We start from the raw sequence: 27,251 nt of genomic DNA, 5'->3' as shown, positions 1-27,251 counted from the left end.
CACACACACACACGCATGTATCTATATAAATGGGATCAGATAATATACAACCTATACAATCTTTTGAGACTGACTTCACTAAGCAGAATTCCCTTGGGTTTCATTCAGCTTGTTGCATGTACCATTATTCTCTTTTTTGCTGAATAGAATTCCATTGTATGGATGTTTTGGTTTGTTTAACCATTCACCTGTTGAAGGACATTTGGGTTGTTTCCAGGTTTTTTTTCTATTAGAAATAAAGCTGTTATGAGCATTTGTGTACAGGTTTTTATTTCTCTAGGATAAAATGCCCAAGAGTACAATTTCTGGGTTGTATAGTAAGTACATACTTAGTTTTTATAACAAACTGAAATGCTTTTTCAGGGGGCTATACTATTTTCCGTTTCTACCGGCAATGTATGAGAAATGCAGTTTCTTTGCATTCTTGCCAGCATTTAGTGTTATCATTATGTTTTATTTGGGCTATTTTCATAGATATGTAGTACTTCTTTCAGGTTTTCTTTGATTAAAGCTACATTTATATTTGAGATCAAATAAAAATAAAGACAATGTCTACTGCATTTATCAACATGAAGGTTGTCATTCATAACTTTAGTGAAATATGGTAAAGTGATTAATGGGGGATTGTTCAGCTGATATCTGTTTCATTGAAAAATAAAATGTTACTCTGGAAAGAATATTATCATCTGTTTTACTGGATTAAACATTTTTTTTCAAGCACTAGAACTTTTTATACCAAATATTACATGAGGTTCCATACAAAGACATCAAATGGGAGCTGCTCTGGTTGGAGTGGGTCTTATAACACTTTCCCTCTGTATCCCCTTTCTGTTTACTTCTGTTCCTGGATACCTTTTCCTAACCTTTAGTTCTCTGAAGAGCAGTTTGAAAACGCTGATCTAGGTGGTCCCTTATAGTGAAGAGGAAACTGAGGGTTGGGGAGAGCCCGTCCCTTAGCAAAGCATACATAGTAGGCTGTGAGTTGAGAACTAGTATTAGTATAGTAATATTACTAAAACTAAGGTCTCTAGATCATCTTCCAGAGCGCCGTCCACGAACTCTGGACTCTACAGAATGACTGAGCAGTAAATGATTTAATGTGTTTGGAAGTGTCTGAGAACTGTACAGCGTTATTAGTTTGTTCACTGGATCATAGATGTCATGCACCAGAGCTGGGTAAAGGAAGGGTGAATTCAGTGATGCTGGAAGTGGTACAGATGAGTGTGGGAGAGGCTGAGCGAAAGTGGGCCAGAAGCTGGTCCTGCTTTGTAGCTGGGGATGATGTGTAGCGCTGGTCTGGGGGAGGAAGGCTGTTTATTAGTGAAGCATTGTAAGCCGCAGGAATACCGTAGGCAGTGCCAGTGCAGTGCCCTCTGGAGGAAACTGTGACACATGTTTTAAGTGCCTGTCTCTGTCTTGCGTGGTCAGTGTGGGGTCTGAAAGACCTATGGGGAGCTGCTTCTCTTTCTCCTGGTGGCTCAGTGCCCAGAGCACCCCCATCCATGGCCATCGGGGATTCCCTGGAAAGGTATTTGGTAGTAACTAAATCTGGGTCCTCCCAGCTGCTAACTTCTAGCAGAGCTGGAGGGGAGGACAAGTAGCAGCACCGAGAGGGGCCTGGTTGTGTTCTTTTGAGACAGTAATTGATTACTCCTCAAGGGTTTTGGAATCAGATACACCGAGATTCACATTCCAACTTTACCATTTATACCTGTCATCCTAAATGAGTGAGTATGAAAATAGAATTGTGACATTTACCTTTCAAGGTTACTGTTAGGATTAGAGATGATGTTTATAAAGCTCCAACCTTAGTACCCCACATATATTAGATGTTCAAGTAAATGCGAGTTGTTTTGCTGTTCCTAACAATAACAAGGTAGTCAGTAAGACTGTGCTTTCAGAACACACCTTTCACATTACCCGTGGATTTGCTTGTTTGTGAGCCCCTGAGGGCCCTACGCTTAGTATTCCTTTTAATTGGGACTCAGGTGCATGTAAAAATTGGATGTGGGTGGAAATGGCAGTTGAAGGGAGAAATGGAGCAGACGTTGCTATTTGTCTTTGGCTCCAAGCCTTAGTCTTCAGAGTTGTACTCTTACTACTTTATTCTTTTTTCATTTCTTTTATTAATATTTTACCTATTGTTTTCTTTTAAAGTAACTTTTTTGCATTTTGTAATTTTTTAAAATTGTAAGTGTGTATGAATATAAAATTTACCATGTTAGCCATTTTGCAGTGTACAGTGAAGTGCCATTAAATACATTTATGTTGTGCAACCATCCATCTTCAGAACTTTTTTCATGTTGTACAACTGAAACTACGTACTTATTAAACCATAGCTCCCCATTTCCTTCTCCTTCCAGCCCCCAGCAACTTTCGTCTACTTTCTGTCACTGTGAATTTAACTACTTTAAGTACTTCAGAGGAGTGGAATCATACAGTATTTGTCCTTTTATGACTGACTTATTTTACTTAGCGTAATGTCTTCAGTGTTTATCCATATTGTACCGCGTGTCAGAATTTCCTTTTTGAGGCTGAATAATGTATTGTATGTATACACATTTTTTTATCCATTCATCTGTTGATGAACGCTTGGATTGTTTCTGTCTTAACAGTGATTACGAATTCCCCATTGCCTTTTCAATATAGCAGCAAGCCCCTCTCTTTTTCTTTATAAATACCTGTAGAGCAGCTTCTTTGGGTTCACTATTTTTAGTATTGGAGACATGGCAGTGAATAAGACAAACGAGGTTTTTGGGAGCTCACATTGTGGTGATGAGAATCGCACCCTTTGCAAGCCCTGCAGGGACTGGGTTCCCTGATTTGCAGTTTGTGTCAGGCCAATAGTGTGTTACCATCTTGGATGTCGCTGCCTTTAGCCCCGCTTTCCTTTGTATCTCAACTTTGACAACTCCTTTTCAGGGGCCTTTTATGAGTCTCCAAGCTGGATTGGTTGCTCCTTCTCTGTGCTAACCACCCTTCACTTTTCTTTTCCATAGTGCTGCCTAATTGTCTCTTATGCTGGGGTGAGCTCCTTCTGGGCTGGTGCCCTTGTTGATTGATTCATATCCCGCTGCTGGACTAACATTGTATCAGGCATCCAAGTCTTCTGGGACAGGCTCCTGATGACTTCTGTAACCACATCTGTCACCACTGCCTGGCGTGCCTTGCACTTTGTACTGGTGCCTTGCACTTTGTACTCGAGCAACACTGAAACGAATGTCATTTCCCCAGACATGTTAAATTGTTTCTGTTTTCTGGGCCGTCCCTTTTTCTTAGAATGCCCTCCTCCCCTTTCTCTAGGTTCACACCTTCTTTAAATCAGTCACCTTCCATTAAGCCTTCCGGACTCTCTGGACTGTTTTGCGGTGTTGCTGCTACTGCCTTCCTTCATGGGCTTTATCACACCGAATGACACTCGACAGGTTCTATACTCTCAAGGAACTCATTGATTTTCGCACCAGGTCTTAGCTAGAGTTCTGCCATCTTCTTCACCCATCAAGTTGAACTTTGCTGCTGACAGACATAGAATGAAAGTGACCTCCTGGGAATCTGATTGGATTTCCTCTTTATTTCTCTCCCGTTGTATTTCACCCTTTTAGTTGTGTCAGTTCTCACTAGAATTAACGTAATCCTTTTGTATAAAAATAATATGCCTTTTATATTCATCTCACCTAGCAGAGATTCCAAAGATCTTGATCAATCATGATGGTATTTAATATCCTTGTTTTTCTTCTGTAAATCTCCACCCTTTGGCTTTTTGAAAAGTGCCTATTATGGACAATTTGAAAACCTGGCAAATATCTCCCTATATCCTATCCTCCCTATCTCTTCTCTATATAGTACCATGAAGAAATTGACTTCTAAAACTCATTATTTTTTAAAAACTTTGTTCCTATTTTATATAAAGATCATACTATAGACACAATTATGTGGAGTGCTTTTCAATTTAACATTAGATCATTTTACAGTGTCTTTGAAATTTTAATATTAGAAGCATTTTACAGTGTCTTTGAAATTTTTCTTCAGTATCACTTTTAATGACTGTATACTATTGTGTTACACGAAATTATTTATTTAATCATAACTTTATTGTTGGACATTCAGGTTGCTTTCCATTTGTAGATATTATAAATAACACTGTGGTGAGCATCTTTGATTATAAATTTTGGTCTGTATTTTTTGATTACTTTCTTATAAAATTTAGGAATACTGTAATTGGAGTCAAAGTAAATTTTTTTAAGGCTCTTGCTACATTTGAGTTGTTCTAGTCCATTTCAGGGACTTAATAATAAGTATTGTTAAATGAAAGAATAAATACACCCCAGAAAGGCTCTACCTAGTCATGCTTTCTACAGGAGGGGATGAGTGTCTGTAACCCGCATACCACCCTTTCATGTTTGATGGTCTCAGTGTCCGCTGTTCTTATTTGTTTATAGTTAGGGCTTTATCCTCTTGTTAGTTTCAGATTTAATGGCTTCTCCTATACTCAGGCCAAATAAAATCAGGTTTTTGCTCTTCTCTTAAAAAGAGACACTGACTTTCTCCTTGTTTGGTCGTGTTCCTTCACCTTTCCATCATTTATTTGTAGTATCTTCTGTCTGAGAGGTCTCTTCTTGCAACGACAGAGAAAAACTTGATCAATCTCATAGTTAATATTTAAAATATGCGGAGAGAGCAAGCCCTAGTAGAAAACTAGAGCTAGTTTCTTGAGAGTCCAAAGAGGATTCTAGTTCTTCCTAACTCAGTGATCTTAATCTTTAATCTCTCTGGGACTCTGTTTCTTGTCTATAAAGCAAGCCTACAAGAATACTTCTCCTACTTACCACACAGGCTTGATATAATTCATCAGTTCACAAAACAGAGCGTTCTTATTGAATGGCTGCTGTGGGAAGATTGTGTAATAAATTCGGAGAGGATTCTCTTGTCACAGAACTGATATCTTCAGTTCATTCATTCAGCCATTCATCCATTATTTATTCAACCGGTCAACATGTTTATTGGGGTTTTATGCTAAGTATTAGATGGAGAGGAAGACCACAAATAAATTGTAATGCAGTGTGAACACGCTACATTATTGGTATGTAATAGTAACAGCAGCACCTAACGTGTAATAATTGCCTGCTGTGCCAGGCACTGTTCTAAACCCGTTACCTATATTAATTCATTTATTCTTCACAATAAACTTTTAAGGTAGGTGTATACTTACTGTTACATACAAATTATAGTGAGGTACAAAGGAGAGTGTAAAAATAGTTACCATTTATTGAATGCCCACATGGGCTAGAGGTTCCACAGATATTTTATGTACATTTTCTTTCAACCTCACCACAACTCTGCAAGGTTAGGTATTATCATTTTACACATGAAGAAATAGAGTCTCAGGAAGGTTAAGTAATGTGTTAAGTCGTACAGTTTGTAAGATGTAGAGTTGGAATTGAACCCAGTTTTAGTCTAGTTCAAAGCCTTGGTTCTTCAGGTTTTGTTGGTACAAGACAGGAAGGTAGGTAAACCCAGTAGGCTAAGGAACTGTGGGATCAAAGATAATCAGAGTGCATTGCCTTTCAGAGAATAAGAGGTAAAACTGAAAGGTACTTGCTTAAAATTGTGAGATTGTTCCTTCCACCTCCCTATATGTCCCCTCCTCTCCAGGACAGATTAAGAAATCCTCTAATACCAGCTTGAGTGCGTAGGTACTTCCTAAGCACTAGACTTGTTGCGGCTTGCTGTTGATGACACACAGCAGTTCTGAATGCTTTAGCCAAGAGCCTAATAACTGAAAATGCTGTATTCATTCAGGACAGCTGCACCAGGCAACCAGATGGGCTTTAAAACTGACATAGTCATATAAAAAAACGGATTTAAAAATGTCAATTTGCAATCTGATTTTGCCATGTTAGAATTTTCTAATTTTTTTCCTCTAATAAAGAATAGGAAATGTTTCATTAAACTCCTGTTAAACTGTTTATACTTGTTGCACACAGCACAGATGTGCTCAGCTGGCTGAAATGTTTTCCCAAAATTGTGTGCAGTGGAAGAGAGAAAAATGTGCAGTTTTAGTTTGAAGTCTAGAATGACTATTGTGTAAAAGAGTGCAGTGTAATTTTTTAGAGTTTAAGTTATTGACTAACAGTTGCTTTTGTAGTTGTGCTATGTAATTAAATCATGGTGTTAATAGCTTTGAGAGGTATAGACTAATGGAGAGAGACCCATTTAAAAATAGACGTTTGAAACTATTTGTATCAGATGGGCATTGTCTCATCACTTTTTTTTTTTTTATTGTGGCAAATATACTGTCTCTTTACTTTTTGCAGCAACTTCCTGACGGGTCTCCCTGCTCCTGTCTCCCCCCAGCCCCGAACCATCTTTCATACTGCTTCTCTGGGAATTTTGTTAAGTACGTATTGCGTACCTCTTTGCTGCTTTGTAACCTTCAGAGGTTTCCCATATCTTTGAGGATAAAATTCAAACCCCTTGGTTTAGCTTGGAAAGTTTTTTCATGATTTGGCCTCTGCCTGCCTCAATTGCCTCAAATCTTACTTCTCTCTCATGTTGTTCACGTCAGATCGAACTACCTGACATTTACTGTCCAGGTCACATTCCTGTACCTTCATCAATGCCGTTGTCTCTCTTTGTGACACCCTCCCACCTTTTCTTCATCTCCCAACCTCTTAATTACCCTTTAAAGCGTAGCTTGGGCTCATTTCTGAGTGGCCTCCGTATGGTTCCCCCCCCAGTCTCCTGCATCTCACCACTGGGCTCTGAACCTCTCTGCTTTTCATAGTTCCGGGTGCTTCCCGTATCACAGAGCACTTACCACTTACTCCAATTTAAGTTTCTCTCTGCCACTAGAGTTTATTTCTCTCTCTCTCTCTTTTTTTTTTTTAAACTCACAGCACTTAAGTGGTCCTCAGAAAATGTGTGCCAGATGACCATACTTTTATATAAAGAGCATACCAAAAATATAGTAGTTCATGGAGTCCCAAAAAGTGTGATAAATTTCAAACAGTATCTTCCTGTTTTTATTTCTGCCCAGTTGTGAGATTGCTCCAGTTGAAAAAAATTCATTTTAGAATTACCTTCAGTCTAGTCACATGCCAAACCTGAAAAAGAAATAAGCCCTTGGGGCCGGCCCGGTGGCTCAGGTGGTTAGAGCGCTGTGTTCCTGACACCGAGGTCGCCGGTTCGATTCCCACATGGGCCAGTGAGCTGCGCCCTCCACAGCTAAGATTGTGAACAACGGCTCTCCCTGGAGCTGGGCTGCCATGATCAGCTGGAGGTCGGCGTGGGCTGCCGTGTGCTGCCGTGTGCTGCGTGGGCTGCTGTGTACTGCTGTGTGCTGCCAGGAGTGGCCGGCGGCCAGCTTGAGTGGCCATGAGCTGCTGTGAGCAGCTGACCGACAACTGGCAACCGACCGCCTCAGCCGGGGGGAGCGCAAGGCTCATAATACCAGCGTGGGCCAGGGAGCTGTGTCCTACACAACTAGACTGAGAAACAACGGCTTGAACCGGAGGGGGTGGAGAGGCGGAAGAAGGGAAAAAAGAAAGAAGCCCTCTTCTTCATCAAGTCTCATGAAATGGTGGCGCTTTGGTTTGGGAGGAGGGACGGCACAAAGGCTCTCTGATGATCTCTAACTGGTCGTTCCTTCTTCTTTCCACAGTTGGGACGATGGTGGATGAGTGCGCTGATTCTAACCTGTCAGGGACATTGAATTTATGGACAGGCCCTGGTGGTGTGATAATAAGAAAGGTAGCGCAAGCTCTGTGTTACCCAGTGTCATTTCTAAGGGACATTTCCTGGAGAGTTACTAGGTGCTGGGATAAAGAAATGAATGGGACATAGCTCCTGGTAGACTGTGCCGCAGGGAGCATACGCAATGTGGACACAGCAGACGCCTCCAGTAGAACTTCCTGCGGTGACAGGAATGTCCTGTGTCTGTCCAGTGGGAGTCACCAGCCACATATGCCTCCTGAGTGCCTGGAATGTGGCCAGTGAGACTAAGGAACTGAGTTTTAAATTTCATTTCGTTTTAATTAACATAAATTTTAATTTAAGTAGCTTCATGTGCCTAATGGCTATTGTTTTGGAAAGCACAGATCTAGGGGGGCGAATCCGTGAGGAGACAGACCTGTAAATAAGAATGTATACTTAAGTATAATAGGTGCTGTGATAGAAATCGGTCTAGGGCTCTGTCTAGGATTCGGTGAAGTATATCTGGGGGAAAGTTAAGTATATCTGGGGGATTCGTTTGTTCTGGGAGTCAGGGGAGGGATTCAAAAAAATGTCACAGCTTTGAGTCTTAAAACATGCGTGGGTTTACCTGGTTGTTACATAATATTAGCTTCGAGTTACCACTGTCTTAGAGCATTCATAGGTTACCAGTTTTCCAAAAATCAATACAACATAGTTACTCCTAAAACCTCACTGTACACAATATAGTCTTATCTTTGATTAAAAAACAAACAGGAATTAGTAAATGTTTCCGGTTATTAGAACACTTGCTGTATAAAATTGATGAGAAAGCTGGTCAGTTGAGAATCCCTTTTAAAAAAAATAGCTGTCAGCTGGCACTTGTGTTTTTAAATGGAAAACGTGTTCAATTTTTGCATGAACAAGCAGCACTTACTCGATACAGGCTAATCTTGTAGCCACTGGCGCTGCAGTAGCCTAAGTGTGTTCTCACTATTGTGAGATTTACTGACTGGAGGTGTAAACCAAACCCCGTTAACCTGTATGTGGACATATGTCCTCTGTACAGCAGTAACCCAGGGTTACAGAATGTAGGACGTGCCTTAAGTCAACAGAGGAAATGAACCCTGCTCTGGGACAGTTACACACATTTTGTAAAGTGGATGGGACCCGAGTTATTCCACGAAAGATGGATGGAACTTAAGTAAACCAAATTTTGGTGGTGATGAGTCTCGTGACAACTGTGGCAACGAAAAGTGCTGAACAGGATTGCAGAGCCTGTTTAAGGGGCAGTGGGTTCGTGTTTGGTTGGTACTTAGAGTTCTTGAAAAGATGTATTTGGAAAGAAAGACAAGAGCCAATTTGCAAAAAAAAAAGGGCCTTCCATGCTAATGAAGGTGTATAGACTTTATTCTGAAGGTAGCGGGGAGCTGTTTGAAAGTTTTATTTGGGATTTGCGGTCACTTTTTAAGAAGCAGTTATCTGGAACTTCTTGGGAGGTAGCCTGCAGACACACTATGCTTCTGTGTGTATGGGTGTTTTGAGGAGTTCGGATTGCATGATGGATGATGATGAGAACACTCCTTGTGTAGTACTAGTGCACTGTGGGAAAAAGTGGAGAAAGCCTTTCAATCTGACTTTATTCATTTCTCCATTTGTATATTCAATACATAACGGTGCCTGGCTGTGCGAGGTTCTGTGCCCTGCGGATCTAGGGTAAGTTACAGTTTCAGCCCTCAAGGAGCTTATCATCAGACTTTAGTCTGGTGTGAGTTCTTGTTTGATGGGCACCCAACTCATTCTGGGGACTAGGGATGAGGGCCCACGAGCGTGGTGCTGACCCTCCATTTTAGACATTCCTTAGCTCCCCCAAGGTTTGGCTCTGTGACTCCTTTTCCTCCCCAGTAGATGCTATTTTCTCCCCTCACTTTTCCAGCCAGAGAATTCTTGTTTCCTCTGCAGCCTGCTGCCTGGCTAGAACACTGTGGCTTTTTCTATTTCTGTCACTCTATGTTAATTAAGTTAATTATGGCTTTAAAAAAAATTTCCACCTGCATGTGCATCTGTTTGTCTAAGGGAGACTAGAGGAGAGGAGGTAGTCCTTATGCAAGTCTCTGAGAGAAAAGAGCTCTGCTGCAAGCATAGCATCCCAACTGCTAGGTGAGCCAGAAGTGCTCCCGAAATACCCCAGGGTCACAGCGTGTTATGATAGCTAATAGTTATAAGATAGCTAAGGAAAATAAAGTGTCAACTTTAAAAATTGCTGTTTGTTTGGAATAAGCCAACAAACCAGGCAATTCAGGCATGAAGGAAGATAGGAAAAGAACTAGTGTTTATTGAGGAGCAGACACTGATCTGACTGCTTTGTATGTAGTAATTCCTACACCAGCCCTTGAAGATGGATAATATTATTTCCATTTTGCAGAGGAGGAAATTGAGGTTCAGAGAGGTAAGAGAGAAGGTCTGAGTTTGAATCCCGGCTCTACTTTTTTTCCCTTTGCCTTTTTTTTAAACATTTTTATATTTATTTTTTAAAAATTTTTATTAAATTTATTGGAGTGACATTGGTTAATAAAATTATATAGGTTTCAGGTGTTCCTTTGCTTTTTAGTTGTGAAATCTTTGCAAGTTATTTTAACTATATGATTCTCACTTTACTTGGTGGTTAAAAAAATGAGGAAAGGTGGCAACCAATAATGTTTAAGTCAAAGCATTCTTTTTGATGATTAAATAAAAAACTTCCTATGAAATAATCTAATTCAAAAACATAGTAGGTGCTCAGTTAAGTTTGTTTTAATGTGAGCCTATTTTGTTTAATCAGGAATTCCTTTCAAGGAAATAATTAAAATTCCTGGAAAGACTAAGAAATTTTCACAAAGAAATACGGAGAATTAAGAAACGTGGCCAAGGGTTTAATAAATGCAGCTAATGACACATAGTATATTATGTTATTTGGTAGAAGCTACCCGAGAGAAAGGCACTCCTGCTGAGGAACCTTCTCTGCTGTTCCTGGAATAGTAGGGACTGATGGTGCAGAAACTTGCTTCCACATCCCTCTCTTCCATCCTCAGGCTCCTCCTTAACCCCCGTTCATCCTGTTGGCACTGCAGTTTGGCTTATTGTACTGCCTTTTGTTTTTGAAGTTTTTGCTTGTCAGGTAAGTAAACAATAATAAACTCCATAAACTAGTAGGTATAAGGGCATAAAGAACTTAAGCAGAAACAAGGGAGATTTGCTTAGTGTTGGGCACGGCCTCCACGGGTGGAGATACAGAGGGTGATGTTTGTTCTGCGGAGCCTTGGCTAAAGGGGAGAGTCTTTGCCCGGAGCAAATATGAAAACTACTCAGAAGTCTTAAGTGCCACAAAAGAGGCTGGTGGCATTTGAGTCTAACAGGTTTGGAGGGCAGTATTGAAATTGGGAGGCTGGAGGCTTGGGTCTTCGTAGGTGTGGCTGTGTCCTGCCCGTGATGATCTAGAAGATCTTTGCTCTTTTATGGGCTGTCTTGGGGCATGATTCCAAAGAGAGAAACTATGGGGCCAGCTACATTTACCTACGTACGTTTTTTACACAAATAATCTTGGAGTTTCTACCATGCTTCTAATTTGTTACGTTTGTACTCGTACAGTATGTCCGCTTCTAATGTGGTTCTCTTCAATTAGAAGCTTAGTTTGTCAGGACTGGGTAGTAGTTATATGAGTAGTTATCTTTGTCAACTTCTATCTGCAGTATTTTACATAGTATTTACACGATTTTAGGTTGTCGTACAGCGATTAGGAGCCTGGGCTTTGGAGTCAGGCTGCCTGAGTTTGAATTCAGCCTCAGTTAGTAGCTACCTTGAGCAAGTGGCGTGACCTTACTAGACTCAGACATCTCGTTTGTAAAAGAGAGGTCACGACGGGATTATGGGTAGAGGAGGGTGACATAATGTGCTTGCTCATCGTAAGCACTCAGTAAACGGTAGCTGTTGTTCTCATTTTACCTCAAGTCACATTACCGTGCGTGCGTGCCCAGCTCATTTAGTTGCTTATAAATGAATACATTGTGGTTAAAAACATAAAATTTGCCGTCTTAACTAGTTTTAAGAGTATTGTTCAGTGACATTAAGTACACTCATATTCTCGTACACCCTACCGTCCATCTCCAGAGCCTTTTCATCTTGCAAAATTGAAACAACACCCACTGATCAACTTCCCATTGACCCCCTCCTCCCACCCTTGGCAACCACCATTGTGCTTTGTCTGATTTTTTCTATGCTAAGTACCTTATATAAGGGGAATCATACAGTATTTGTCTTCTGTGACTGGCTTATTTCACTTGGCATAATGTCCTCAAGGTTCATCCATGTTTTGTAGCATGTGTCAGAATTTCCTTCCTTTTTAAGGATGAATAATATTCCTGTGTGTGTGTGTGTGTGTGTGTGTGTGTGTGTGTGTGTGTATACGTACGTACCACGTTTTTCTTATCCATTCATTCGTTGATGGACACTTGGGTACTTCCGTGTTTTAGCTGTTGTGAATAATGCTGCTGTGAACACGGGTGTACGAATAGCTCTTCGCGACCCTGCTTTCAGTTCTTCTGAGTACTGAGACGTGGAATTGCTGGATCATATGGTACTTCTATGTTTAATTTTTTGGGGAACCTCTATACTGTTCTCCATAGAGGCTGCACCATTTTACATTCCCACCAACAATGCACAAAGATTCCAATTTCTCCACATCCTGTCAACACTTGTTATTTTCTGGGTTTTTGGTAGTAGCCATCCTTATGGGTGTGAGGTGGTACCTCACTGTGGTTTTGCTTTGCATTCATTTCCATAATGATTAGTGATATTGATTAGTGGTATTGAGCATCTTTTCATGTGCTTATTGACCATTTGTATATTTTCTTTGGAGAAATGTCTATTCAATTTCTTTCTCTTTTTTTTTTTAAATTTTATTGGGGAATATTGAGGAACAGTGTGTTTCACCAGGACCCATCAGCTCCAAGTCGTTGTCCTTCAGTCTAGTTGTGGAAGGCACAGCTCAACTCCAAGTTCAGTCGCCGTTTTCAATCTTAGTTGCAGGGGGCTCAGCCCACCATCCCATGCGGGTATTGAACCCGCAACCTTGTTATTGAGAGCTCGTGCTCTAACCAACTGAGCCATATGGCTGCTCCCCATTTTTGAATCAGGTTTTTTGTTGTTGAGTTTTAGGAGTTTTGTGTATATTCTGAGTATTAACTTTTTTTTATCAATGTATGATTTACAAATATTTTCTCACTGTGTTGTTTGCCTTTTAAATGTTGATAATGTCTTTTGATGCACAAAAACTTACTTTTTAATATGCAGTTTAAAAAATTTTTACTTTTAAGTTAAGAGCAATAAAATTGCCCTTCTTGTGTTATAAAATCTATGAATTTTAACACATGCATAGATTTGGGTAACCACAGTCAGAATATGGAACAGTTCCATCACCTCAGAAGCTTCCTTGTTACAACTTGCTTTTTATAAGTGCTTGTCAGTAGTGGTATTGAGAGGTCTTGTTTCAAGAATGGCCAAGGTCAGTTGCAAACCAGTCCGAAGTACTTATGGCTCCAATTGGTTTGCTGGGGAATTGCTGTGTGCTTTCCTTTTTCCTTTCTCTCTTTAACCCCTCATCCCCCATAAGTGACCTTGGGAATTAGATCTAACCCCCTCTTTTCATGTAGAAGAGCACTGCTGACAAGTAATAGATGAGGGGATATTGGATTTTATGATCCACAGTTTTGGTAATCATTCTCCTAATCTGTGGTTATAAATCTGTGTCCTTATGATCTTTTAGTCCTTGGTTTATTAATTCATAACTCTTAGGAGTAAGTGTTATAGCTAGGTCTTAATTATGCTTGGTAGTAAGAAGTGGGGGAAGTGAGGCGAAAAAGAGCCCTAGATTTGGAGGTAGTGAATGGAGGACCAACTCCTGGCTCGGTAATTTACTACAGATCTTAAATTATGTAATTTCTATGAGCTGTTGGTTTCTTACCTGCAGTAGACTATTTGATTGTATTAAGTAAAATAAAGAAGGTAAGCATTACCTACCATTCAGTAAATGTTAAATTGAATGTGAATGGTAAGAATGTTGATAAATGGAACCTAAGTAAACGTCAGATTACATTTTAAAAGTTTTTTTTAAATAGCTTTATTGAACTATAATTCACATACCATACAATTCACCCATTTAAACTGGCTTTTACTATATTTGCCGAATTGTGAACATTTTCATTATCCCAGAGAGAAACCAGTACCCTTTAGCAGTCACCCCGTACTTCATCCATCTTCACCAGCCCTAGGCAACCACTGATCTGTTTTCTACAGTAGATTTGCCTATTCTGGATATTTCATATAAACGTTATACAGTATGAAGCCTTTTGTAACCAGGCTTCTTTCACTTAGCATAATGTTTTCAAGGTTCATTCATGTTGTAGCATGTATCAATACTTCATTTTTATTGCCGAATATTCCATTGTATGGACAGACCACATATATTTATTCATCAGTTAATAGACGTCTGGGTGGTTTCTACTTTTTTAGCTCTTATGAGTAATGCTGCTACCATTCTTATATAAGTTTTTGTGTGGATAATTGGTAGCTTTGTTTAACCTTCTGAAGAACTCCACACTATTTTCCAAAGTAGCTGCACCATTTTCCTTTTCCACCCGTATGTTCCAGTTTCGCCACGTCCTCTCCACCACTTGTTGTCTTGCTGATTTTAGCCATGCTAGCGCATGTGCCATGAGGAGTATCTTGCTGTGATTTGATTTGCATTTCCCCAATGGCTAACGATGTGGAGCATCTTTTAACGTGCTTATGGCCCAGCTTGTTACTATTTTTAAGTATCTCCTTGTGTTTTACTGCCGAGCTTGGCACCCTTCTTTAATAAAGTGCTGCTCTACCCCCCAAGGTGCTTGTTAATACTTACTGATTTGTTAGCTGATTGCAAGAGGGTCCCACAGGAAGTACAGTACCGCTTCATCTCATCATTCTCTCCTTTTTTAGTTACTTCTATCACTAGTTGAATTGAACGTCTTCAGACAGGATATCCAGAAAAGGAAGGTTTTCAAATAATAATCATTCTGTTTAGGGGAAGGCCACATTGAGGACATAAGATATTAATTAAAGAACAATTAATGGCTGAATTGGTTACTGGTATTGATGATAGAACACTTACAATTTGATACAGCAGTCCCTGCTTTGAGTTGCACTCTTGGCAGAGACATGAAAAATTAGGCAATGTGTGGGGAAAGGGAGGGGGCTACTTTGGATATGATCAATTAACCTCGGCCTCCCCGGTGAGGTGAAATGTGAGTACAGATCATAATGAAATAAAGGAACAAGTCATATTGATAATTTGAGGGAAGAATGCTTTAGGCAGAGGGAACTGTAAGTGCTAAATCCCCGAGGTGGTGCTGTGCTCAGCTTATCAATGAACAAAAAAGGAAATGCTGATCGCGTTAAGAAATCTGAGCCTCGCATGTTCTTCTTGGTCTGTGCCCACCTCAGAGCAGTTTCCAAACAACAGTGTGGGTGTTAAAATTTCATTTTACTGCAGTGTGGCCGAAGTGTACTGAACAAAAAGGACAATGGTACGTGGTGAGATCAGATAGGTAGAAGGAAGCCAGATTACATGGTGTTTTATAGGTAATGACCCTGTATTTTTATTTTGAGTGAGATGAGAAGCCATTGCAGTTTTGAACAGAGTAGAGTGACATGATCTGAATTGAATTTAAAAGGATCATTTTGGCTTCTGAGAAACGAGGGGCGTGGGATAATAGATGACAAACGCAGAAGCAAGGGATCAGACAGGAAGCTGTTACAGGAGTTAGGGAATGCGATCAAGAACGCTTGAGCTAAGTGATAGCGATAGAAGTGGTAAGAAATTGTTGAACTCAAGATATGTTTTGAAAGTGGAGCTGACCAAATTTGCCGATAGATTGGATGAGGATTATGAGAGGAAGAAAGTAGTCAATGGAAGGTTTTTGCGTTGAGTCACTGTAAGGTTGGAGTTGTCATTTACAGAGATGGGAAAGACTGGGAGGAGCCGATTTGTAGGGAGAGGTCAAGTGTTCGGTTTCAGACATGTTACGTTTTAGATGGTTATTAGCCGAAAGGAGATGTCAGGTAGGCAGGTGGATATACACCTGTGGAATTCAGAGAAGTCCAGGTTGGAAATATAAATCTGGGAGTCATTGGTATATATAAAGCCATAGAGTAGATGTGATCACCTAAGAAATGTGTGTAGGGGCGGCCGGGTGACTCAGTGGGTTAGAGCGCAAGCTCTGAACACAGAGTCGCCAGTTCGATTCCCACATGGACCAGTGAGCTGCACCCTCCACAACTAGATTGAAGGACAACGACTTGGAGTTGATGGGCCCTGGAGAAATACACTGTTCCCTAATGAAAAATTAAAAAAGAAAAAAAAATTAAAAAGAAAATAAAGAAATGTGTGTAGATAGAGCAGGGACGAGAGCTAACAGTTGAGCCCTGGATACTCTGATATTGGGAGGTTGCAAAGTTCAAAGGAACAGCCAGTGGGGTAAAAGAAGACTCGAGAAAGTGAAGTAAGTACCAGAGGCCCAGTAGTTAGTGTGGGATTTAATGGCAGTTGTCCCAGCTTGCTTGCCTAGAGTCCTGGAGTCTTATCATGGTTTGGTCCTAAATAACTGGAACATTGGACAGTTCACGTTACCTTTTGGGGCCTTGGGGTGATCTCTAAAGTGTGAGGCTTGACTAGATTATTTCTAAACTTTTTCCCCATCATCATAATAAACATTTATATAACACTGTAGTTTGCACAAGCATTTCCATGTGTTTATCACATTTAATCATAACAAGTCTATGTGACTTATATTTTTATACCCATTTTATAGATGAGAAGATTAAAGAAATTTAGAGATTGGTCCAAAGTCGCAATTATAGTTGGACTTGGGCCCAGATCTACTTGATCTCAAAGCCTGTGCTCTTTACCCTATGTAACAACTACCTTTTATGTTGACATTCTAAAGCTTTGTGGTTTTGATCACATATAACTCATTCATTCATTGAATATGTGCTGAGCACCTGCAGTGTGCTACTGTTCTAAGTGCCGGGGATACAGTTGTGACCCAGACGCAGTCCTCATCCTCATAGATCTTTCATTCTAGTGGGGAGACGGACAATAAACAAAACAAAGAACTAATGAGTAATACAGTGTTAGTGCCATAATAAAAAATAAAGCAAGGTAAGGGAACAGCGTATCTTGGGGGGGATGATCAAGAAAAGCTTCTGAAGAGATGACATTTGAGCAGAGATGAATTATCTGAATGATCTAGACACGAGACATGATAGAGGAAACAACAAGCACAAAGATCCAGAGGTAGGAATGAGCTAGATGTGTTTGCGGAACAGCAAGGACAAGGGGCTGACACACAGAATGTATAGAGCTTTAGAGTCATTTAGCCCTGGGTGGGGGTCAGTTCTGAATCCCTTTATTTAATTTGCTGTGTGACTCTGGGCAGAGTACCTGGCTTTTCTAAGTTTTCATTTCTTTCTCCATAAGATGGAGATAATAAAATGCTGTCTTGAGAATTAAATGAGAATGTATGTAAAACACCTAGAATGTTGCCGGACACTTGACTTAATTAAACACGTGTTTACTGCATACCTATTATCAACTCTGTCTTAGGCACGTATTGCACTGTCATACGGTAAGTTCAGTTTTTCTCTGGGTTTTCGAAATTTCTTTTAGCCAGCAGATAATCAAGTTCTGTTTTTGTGCCCAGGCTGTGCGAGGCCCTCTCCCTGAGCTCACGTGTGTGTTGAAATCAAGGAAGGAAGTGTTGGACTGAAAAGAAAATGATTTAAAAGTTGATGAGTAGGTACAAAAACAAGGGCTTGAGATGCTGGTAATTGCAGCCTTCGATATATTCATTTATTATGGAAAGAAACTGCATGTGCATTTCTGTCATCTTTCCTTATCACTAGATACTAGCTCTACTCAGGCACTTCCCAGCCAGGGTTCCTGCTGACCCAAACCTGCTTGCCTTAGGAAAATCAGATAGCAGCCAAGTCCTCCAGCCTTCTAAGACCATCTGTTTTCAGACCCACAGCTGCTGCCCTTACAATTGCAACTCAACACAACTGGAATGATTTATTCATTTCCAGGTAACATTTGTGCACCAGGCTTCCAGCAAAGTACAGTATCAGCTTTACACTTAATGAAGCATCCAGCACAGGTGGTTAGCTGCAGAAAGGATGCTGCTGGCTTAGAAATGGCTGCTGGACAGGTGGAGATAAGCTCTTAGTCCTGAGAGTATGCCCAGAGGAAGAGCAGCGTGAACTCTGGGCAGCAAGGGAGAATTTCTTGTCCAGTAAAGAATCTTGCTTGTGTATCCTGTATTTCTGGAGTTTCAAGATAATTTAACTCATCTTTAAGTTAAATGTTGTACCACTATTGAGTTAGGTGAGAACATTAAAATCCAGAGAAGGGAAGGGACTTAGTTTAAGCTGCACCGCAGTTTGGTACAGCTTTGACTAGAGGGCAGGCATTCCAGTTCCTAACCAGTGCTTACTTCCACGTGTGTTGTTGTGCAATGAAACACTTTAAAGCATTATCCAAATATGAGATGGCATGATTATTTTTTGCTCCATTTGTAACTTGCTGATACTGAGAACAGATCACAGCTTTTGTCCCTTAATAACTGAATGACCAAGCAAGTCACTTATTTTTTTTTGACCCGCTCTTGTTATATATAAAAAGAGGATAATTAATACTTGTTCTGAATTGTTTTGAGGATTAAATGAGATAAATTATATGAAAGCGGCTTAGGTCATTTTTGATAATCAGAAGGTACTAAAGTGCTAATCTCTTCTTCAAACACTGAATAAGCGTCTACTTTGTGCCAGCTCAATTTCTAAGCTCTTTACTTACGTTATCTTATTTAACCTTTAAGTTCCTTTCTCTCTCCCCTTATATTACACGTCTAATTGGTATAATAGTATTTTTCTTCAAGACATAATTCCTTCCATGGTCAAATCTCCATAACCAAACACAATTGTTGCAAATAATTGACATTTACTTTTAGCAAAATCTAGAATATTAGAATCCAGTATGAACCTCTGGTGGTATCTGTGGACCAGTGCAGCTAGAGCTAGTCTGTGAGTCTTGGCTGCTGCCTTTTCTACAAGGCGATTTGGGGACCCTCGGTTTGGAGGGCAAATCATGACTGTTACAGCACTCTTTGTCACCTCAGAGAAGCGTGGTTTCTCTTTGGAATGATTCGTTTTCGTAAATTGCTGCCTTTTCACCTTTGGTTTTAGGCTCTTTGATAAGCCGTCTGCTTCTCAAACCCAATTTCCCTTTACCATGAAGGGCTTGTAGGCAGTTGTTCAGATGGAAAACAAAAGCTTTCTCCAGTTCTTGCTGGTTTTCGAAGAGTGGGAAGACCTCTGGGAGAGAGATTACATCTGCTTATTGGAATTCATTTGTGATGTGTGCCTGACTAGACAGTATTTTACCAGGGACTGCTCGGGCTGGCTGAAGAGGAGATACAATTTTGGAATGCGTAGGTTTTGGCTATTTCTGTCCTTGCCAGTATCAGCTAGGGCTCCAAAGAACTTGTTGGGATTGATGCCTCTTCCTTTTTTTTTCTGTACCTGCATCCATGGTCCAAATTTTCCATTTGTACTTTGATTTTCCAGGTTGTTGGTCTGTTGAGTGAGTGACTCAGCATAATGCCCTTCAGCGCCCTGCGTTAAGTGGAGATTCAGTAAGAAATAGACTAAGATACAGGGGAAGCTAGTGTGAGGTCGGGGAGAAGCCTTGGTAACCCATAGACTATGGCTTTAAATCTGAGCTTTGCCTTATGCTGGCTTGGTGTTCTTGAGTAAGTCATTTTATTTCTTTTAAGTCTTAGTTTCTTTATTTCTAAAAATGGGGATATAAATATCTCCCTTGCTCAAGATTGTGGTGAGGATTAAATGAGAAACTGTATAGGACAGAATCAAGCATTAAGTTGGTGCTCGTTAAATCTTTTCATCTTTCTTCTCATCCCCTTAAGGAGTGTACATGGGAAAATCAGACATGTATACAAGTGATGGGTGTGTGTGTGTGTGTGTGTGTGTGTGTGTGTGTTTAATGTAACCCTGAGAAGTGGCTGGAATCTACCAGTCGCTGGGAACTGGGAGGGTGAGGGCTTGGGCTGGATGCATATCTTCCTTGAAAAACAGGCTGAGAGATATACTCTGATAAGGTAACATCAAACAGTCTCTGTTCCTTTAAAGACCTTAGGAGGGAAAAAGAAAGAACCTGGTCTTGGAGGCCTTGGGGTACGGGTTTACTCAGGGGGACCATTAGAATGTCTCTAGTAGTTACTGGTTCTCGTAGAGATAGAGTAATCTGCTTCGCAGTAAGCTGAGAGCAGAGCCTGAGGTTTGTAAGCATGAGAACTGACTTTTAGGAATAGTTATTACCTAGCGTGGAAGGTTATATAGCCACCAGCCTTTCCCTCCACCCCAAAGTCTGTTACATCATTAGCAGAATGATCTTTTTAAGATTCAAATCTGGTCATCTTAATTTGCTGTTCAAACTCTTCAGTGACTCCCCGTGGCCTTCAGGTTAGAGTTCAGATTCCTTCTGTGACATACGAGGTCTTCCTTGATCTAATCTCTACCCTTCAGCCTCGTCTCCCACTGCTCTTGCCTGTGCGCCATGATTTGCAGCTTCTCGGCCCCTCAACCCTCACGTGTCTTCTCGCCCATGATGGTCTTTCTGCTGCACTGTGCTTCTTCTCCTGCTTATTCCTCTCTTTTACCTGACAAACATCTACTCTTTTCTTTCAGACTCTTCTCAAGTAGCTCGTTTTCTGTGAGGTCCTGCCTGACTTCTGCAGGTGAGGCGTCATGGGATGAGAGACTTCCCTCCTCTAGGTTCATCTAGAATTTTGTACATACAAAACTCTTAACTACATGTTGTAGCATCAGTGGTTAGTAGACAGAATGATGTCTCTTAATGCTTTTGTTTATGACCCTTTGGCTATTTTATTTTAGTGCCTTCATTGGGGGACTCAGTGCATCCATTTGTAGATCAGTTCACAACAGATATCTTTAAAATTAGAAAAATAAATGCAGATAAAGCACCTTGCTAGACTTAGAAAAGTGTATTTTATTATACTGCTTATCCCTGACCCAGTGAGTAGCCATCAGTAAAATGAACAATTAGGTTCGGAAAGAGCTAATTTATTATCAGGTTGGTGGCATAGGTCCATCTGATCTGATTTTTCAATCATTGACAAGCTTTGGCCAAGACAAGCATAACTATTACTTATGCTTTCTTTCAAATAACTTTTCATTTGGATCCTCAAATTTCTTCTAATATAAATAGGATCTGAATTTTGTTTTTCATGTTGGAACTATTTCCGGATGTCTGGTGATCTTTGGTTGTCTTTTCATATTTTCAAATGGGGTACTAAAAAGCTTATTGGCAATTTTAAATACTTGGGTGGGGTTTACTGATTGTGGACCTCACTGTGTGGTGATCTGCCTGAGCTATTTGTGGGGCAGCTGCAATGTCAGCATCTTGAGGTCTTTCCGCTCCGGCTGGAAAGATTCTCTGGAAGGATCCTCTTGTCTCCTTCCTAGAGGTTATGGGACTGGCTGCCGCTGGTCTGGAAGCTGAAGCGAGAGGAGGAGTGCGTGGAGATCCTCAGTATTCAGTTCCCTTAGACTCTTACTTACAGGAGTGACCAGCCTTTACCTGTCCTTGCTATTCCCTTGTCTGGAGACCTCGATCTTACCCTGTCCAGAGCGAAAAGAAAACCCGAACATGGTGCTCCCAATTTCTGAATTTTGTGTGTGTGGAGGTGGGGGAAGGTGGGGTGGTTTACAGGTTAAATTGAGTTATTTTTTAATTTTTTCCACTGCTGGACTTGGTATTCATCTTTCTTCGATTTGGGAAGTCAGTTACTGCTTGCGCATCCATTTGCTTTCTAGCTTTCAATATTTTGTGGCCATTGCTCTTGTCCATTTCTCTTTGTTTTTTATGGTTGTATGCCTCATAAAATCCAAAAGTAGGCTTTAAAATACATTATATACCCCCCTCTTTAGAATAGACAGAATGTCATTTAATCTTTGAGATTCAAGTTCATTATTTTGAACATCAGTTATTTTGCCTTTTTGTGCCGTCCTGATGCCCGCAGGAGCTATTGCATCCTACAGTAGCTACTCTGATGCTACACTTTCAAACAAAAACAAAAGTGAAGCGCCACCTTGTTGATGGGTACTGTGCTTTTTACATTTTTGTGGTTGTTTTGGAATTTACTGTTTTGTATTTTCTCCTTGCTGTTTGTGTAACACAACAGACAATACTGTTCCCCTTTCTTACTTTGTCACTTCTAACCTACAATATATGGTGCTCCCAAATTACTGAGTTTATTAGATGTGTTTTTAAAGGAAAAGTGAGGCCGTAGGGACTCTAGTAGTAGTAAAGTACAAAGAATTACAGACAATTATTGTGGCTTTGAAGAGGCCTTTTTTTTTTTTTTTGCTTATTTCCTTGTTCTCTGAGTGTTCCAGAAAGTGATTATCAGATTGCTGAATTCCATACAAGTGAGGTATTATAATAAAACTTCATGGCTTGTCAAGTAAATTGCTTTCATCCATTTTGTCTCCTCCCCTTTTTATTTCAAGCTTCATGGTAAATTCTGCAAGGTAGTGGGGTAGGTAAGATTATTTCCGTTTTGTAGCTAGGGCCGTTGGAGGTTCAGAATGATTAAATGAGTTTTCACATCACACAACCGAGCGGTAGCGCTGGGCCTAATCCCGTGTTGTCGGACTCACGCCGTAGTGCTCTGTCCCTTCTCTGCTCTGTCCCGTCGTACGTGGCCCGATAGAGAGGATCCAATTCAGAAGATCCGAGTTCAGTGCCATAAGGAATAGTCCTCATTTGGTCCTTTTTTTTTAATTGGAGAAGGGGGACAGGACTTTATTGGGGAACAGTGTGTTCTTTCCCAGGACCCATCAGCTCCAAGTCAAGTCATTGTCCTTTTAATCTTAGTTGTGGAGGGCGCAGCTCAGCTCCAAGTCCAGTTGCCATTTTCAATCTAGTTGCAGGGGGCGCAGCCCACCATCTTCTGCAGGAGTCGAACTGGCAACCTTGTTGTTGTTGTTGAGAGCTCGCGTTCTAACCAACTGAGCCACCCAACTGCCCCTCATTTGATCCTTATGGTAGCACAGTAGGACAGGATAGATTTTCCTATTTCCCACCTGGGGAAATTGGAGCTTACCTGATATAATAGAGAGTGGCAAAGCTGGGACTCATTTGCTGCTTCTTCTTTTTTTTTTTTTTAAATAAATTGTATTGGGGAATATTGGGGAACAGTGTGTTTCTCAAGGGCCCATCAGCTCCAAGTAGTTGTGCTTCAATCTGGTTGTGGAGGGCGCAGCTCAGCTCCAAGCCTAGTCTCTTGTTTTCAATCTTTAGTTGCAGGGGGCACAGCCCACCATCCCATGTGGGAATTGAACCAGCAACCTTGCTGTTGAGAGCTGGCTTGTGCTCTAACTGAGCCATCTGACCATCCCTCATTTGCTTTTGACTCGAAATCCTGCTCTCTGATTGCAGTGTCTGATACTTCTTCCTCCCTAAATCGGAATGAGCTGCCAAAAGAGAAAATATGCCAGCCACATGGATATTGGACAGCAGTGGTTTGAATTATTATTAAACAGCCAAGTCATCTTCCCTGGGAAGGTTTCAACTGATTGGAATTCTCAGGCTATTTTCCCAGTTTATGTAAAGGAGGAGGATAAAGAATTACTGTGTTTGGACTTTCAACAAACTTTAATTCCTTTAGTGGAAGCACTAAAGTTACACAGTTGCATTGCCAGTTTGGCACAAGGAAATACTTAAGCTTTCAAGTAGAAATACTTACTTAGTTTTTATTACAGCCCAATATTCTGGACCCCAGGAGGGATTCATCATGAATCAATTAGGTTAGGGCTCTACGGTCCATTCGTTCTTAGACTTAAAGGCTGAGTTTGTCTAGACAGTTCAGTGGAACAATTCTCTATACCTTTATTGAGCTCCTGCTGTGTACAATGAATATTAATAGACACTGGAGAATGTCTCTCATGGTCTAGTTAGGAAGGGATGTACACATAATTGCATTATAGTGTCAGAAAGGACTATAATTGAGAGCTATACAGAGAGTACTGAACAGGGAATGATTAATTCTTCCCAGATCAATGGTGGGGAGTGATTGGAGAAAATTTGACAGTGAAGATGATGATTGATTTGTGCCTTGCAGGAGGGGTCAGATCATTAGAAAGGGAATGAAGGGAATTACAGGCACAGGGAACAGTCACGGGCAAAATCTCAGAAATGTGAAAGAGCTTGGTTGAGGGAAGCAGGGGGAAGCTTATTCAGCTAGAACTAGGCCCCCTGTCTGGTCTGGGGCTCTCAGGGCCTTTTCCTGTTACGCTGTGCCAGCACCTGCTCACCATCGGTGTGTTCTTCCTCTTACGTAAGTCTTCTCCGAAACAGGCTGCATCTCCTCTGCAGTCTTGCTGGTCTTTCTTCAAGCTTAGTTGGTGTAATTGCACTCTCCTCTAAAAAAGCTTTCCAGGCTGATGGTTGATACCTGTCTTCTCCAAACTCCTGTTGCCCTTTGTAAGCTAATGCAGTTGCCTCCTAAATTAACACTGACAACTGTCCATCCATACTTTGTTTCTGTATTGTTTCCTATTCTAGAAGGATTCGCCATGCGTGATATTTTTGGTTATGCCCAGAGTAGAGGTTTATTGTTGGTTACTTGCATTTCTCAAGTCTTGGTTATAGGTTTATTTTGAAGTTGTTTAACCTTCTATTCAGCTCAGGAAACCTCTTACCCTCCCAGAACTAGTAATTCCTTTTCTTGTTGTCTTAGTACTTGTCACCCTGCCCTAGAATGCTATTTTTTCGGTGTCTGTATCCCCTACAAGATAGTGGGACCACTGAGGGCAGGGATTTGCTTTAGTTCCTCTTGTGTTTTTTCAACAGCCAACATAGAGTCTGGACACAGAATACAGGTTTGGTACATGTTTGTTGTGAGTCAGGATGCAGGAGTTCTAGTTCCAGTTCTACCACTGTGTGACCTTGGGCAGGTCACTTCCTATCTTTGAAGCTCCAGTTTTCTTACCTGTAAAATATGGAGGCTGGACTCCATGACCGATATCATAGCATTTATCCTACTTAAGGTCGTCCGGGTCTGGGTGAACCGATAGAAGCCTCACCAATAATTTGAATAGGTAAACTTTAATATAAAGAATTGTTAACTAGGTAAAAAGTGATTAACTACTAAAAGAGACAAGAAGAGAACTCTAAGGTATAATAGAGGTGGTAACTGCACAGAACCACTGCCACCCATTCCTAGGGCTGAGGGAAAAGGAACAACGGAAGGAACTTAGAAGCTTAAGAAAAGAGAGCCCCACAAGACCGAGAGTCAGACCTCTGAGAAGAGTGTGTGTCTGTCCTCTGAATGTGCTGCTGGGTGCTGTGGGGAAGAAGAAACTGGCCCGAGGGCACTCACCTTAGAACCGGAGAGCCACGCCTGGGTTGAAACCTCCCCGCACCCTCCCCCGCACACTGATCTACTTCTGCCTCATAGAAAAACCAAAGACTGGGAAAAGTCCCTTCTTTCTCCCTTAGCCTTGTATTCTTCCAGCACCCTCCGTTGGCAGAACCTGACATGAACCAGCTGGGAAAGGAGAAATGTAGTCTGCAGAGTCCAGTTCAGTCGGCAGAACAGGGCAACGAAGAATTGGTTTGGAGCTGTAAGGCAAAAATGAATAATTTCTGTGGTGTAATAACTTGTTTTGATACTTGTCTTCCTCATGCAGCATGAGCTCAGTAGTGGCTGAAACAGTGTCATATTTGTCTCTGTATCTGCATTATCCCAAAAGGGGCCTGATACTACGGAGTTGCTCAGTGTTCTCAGTCAATACTGTTTGAGTGAGGGAAAGCCTCTGTAAGATAGTGAAAATTAGGTGTTTTTCTAGGTTGGCTTAAGTCTGATTATTTTGGAAGGGGCTGGGGCCAGACATTCTCCCTAGCAGTTAAAACCTTATTGAAGCCATTTGTCTTGTGCCTGTATGTGTACAGCTTGCATTAGATGCTAGAGGGCAGGGAGAACATTATCTGATTAATATTCGTATATTCTTTGAAATTAAATACATGCACTTTCCTAAAGTGTGAGAGTCTGAAATCCGGGGTAGGTACTTTGTACATAAGTAGATGCATATTCCTCAGAAAGGCAAGGGGAGTAACATGTCATGCACAATTTAGTTCATTTCCTCCCTAGAGCCCGTTGTATTATCCCCATTGTACAGATGGAGAAACTCAGAAAGGTTGAGGGACTTGTTTAAAGTTATACAGTTAGTAAGTGGCAAAGCTAGCCCAGGTTTGGCGGTTCTAAAATTTGAACAGGGCGGCACTCTTCCTTTCTCCCAGGTTATAGAGTGCAAGCACATAATCTTTAACTGTTGTTAACTGAGGGCAGTAGAAATCTGTGGAATTGATTTCTGTGTCTGGCCATTTGGGGTTGGGCAAGTATCAACAGAGCAAAATAGCAGCACTTGCAAGGCTGCAATGATAGTGTTTGCTAATAATTGGCCTTTGGATAAGCCAGTTGGAGCCTGAGCTTCAGAAGAAGCCTGATTTGTGAAACAGTTGCTATTTGTCAGCAAGGTATTCTTGTCAGCAAGGTATTCTTTTTGTTTTTAACCCCACACTAGCAGCTCACAGGAGAGTTATGCATTCCCTGCAACATTAAGCTTCTCCTCTCTTGCTCTTGCAGGTTTCTTTTCTGGGGCCTGAAACTAGATATACCATTTAAATATTAATAGGAAGCAAATTTATGAAGCTGGTGTGTTTGTTGCTTCTGGGCCAGCACACACAAAGCCTTTAAGAAAGTTCTTTAGGCTTGAGAGTCAGTTATTCCTTTCTCAGGTCACCAGGTAGGCAGAGTTGGGGACCCTGAGGCCTGACTCATGCTTAAAGGGCCCAAGTATTGGACAGGCCTGGGAGAGATAACGGTGACAAGAAAAGCTTTCCATTAAAAGCATTGGAAGAGGCCAGTAATATCAGGATTTGCTAATCAAATTATTCAGCTGATCATTTGGTGACTATCCACTCACTGGGCTGGCCGCTGAGATTGGCTGACATTGGAGTGTGATTTCATCATGACAGCGAGAAGCCTTGGACCAGTGTCACCTTTCCTTAGTTTCTTCAGGGACTACCACTGAATCTGAGGATAGTTACCTTCCCCTTTGATGTTCCTGGCTGTGAATGCTGCTGCTTTACTGCTTTTGAGAAATAATGACATTTATTCTTTGTGAGGAGCTGAAGAAAGAGTCTGTCGTTTATTTTTAACTACATGCTCATTAGAGTTGAACTCTTACTTTCATTTTGTGTTTTAGCATTGAACAGAAAAGGCAATGTAGTGGAATTAGTATGGGCTTTAAGAGCAGAACCATCTGGGCAAAACCCCATTCTGCTACTTAAAAACTAAATAGTTATTTATTCTGTCTGAGCCTCAGTTTCC

The 27,251-nt window shown here is 41.0% G+C and overlaps 1 protein-coding gene and 1 non-coding gene across 6 annotated transcripts in view; both read left to right on the top strand.

Annotated features, from left to right (window-relative positions):
- FAM168A (family with sequence similarity 168 member A) overlaps positions 1-27,251 on the top strand; it is a 149,773-nt gene that overhangs the window by 29,423 nt on the left and 93,099 nt on the right. The window lies entirely within an intron of this gene.
- On the top strand, positions 7,131-7,204 carry TRNAR-CCU (transfer RNA arginine (anticodon CCU)). Its single transcript has one exon. It is a non-coding gene; the product is annotated as a tRNA-Arg (tRNA).

Source organism: Rhinolophus ferrumequinum, chromosome 11 (genome assembly GCF_004115265.2).
Source record: "Rhinolophus ferrumequinum isolate MPI-CBG mRhiFer1 chromosome 11, mRhiFer1_v1.p, whole genome shotgun sequence".
NCBI lineage: Eukaryota > Metazoa > Chordata > Mammalia > Chiroptera > Rhinolophidae > Rhinolophus > Rhinolophus ferrumequinum.
The sequence above is the reverse complement of the archived record's forward strand: the minus strand, read 5'-3'. Positions and strand labels throughout refer to the sequence as shown.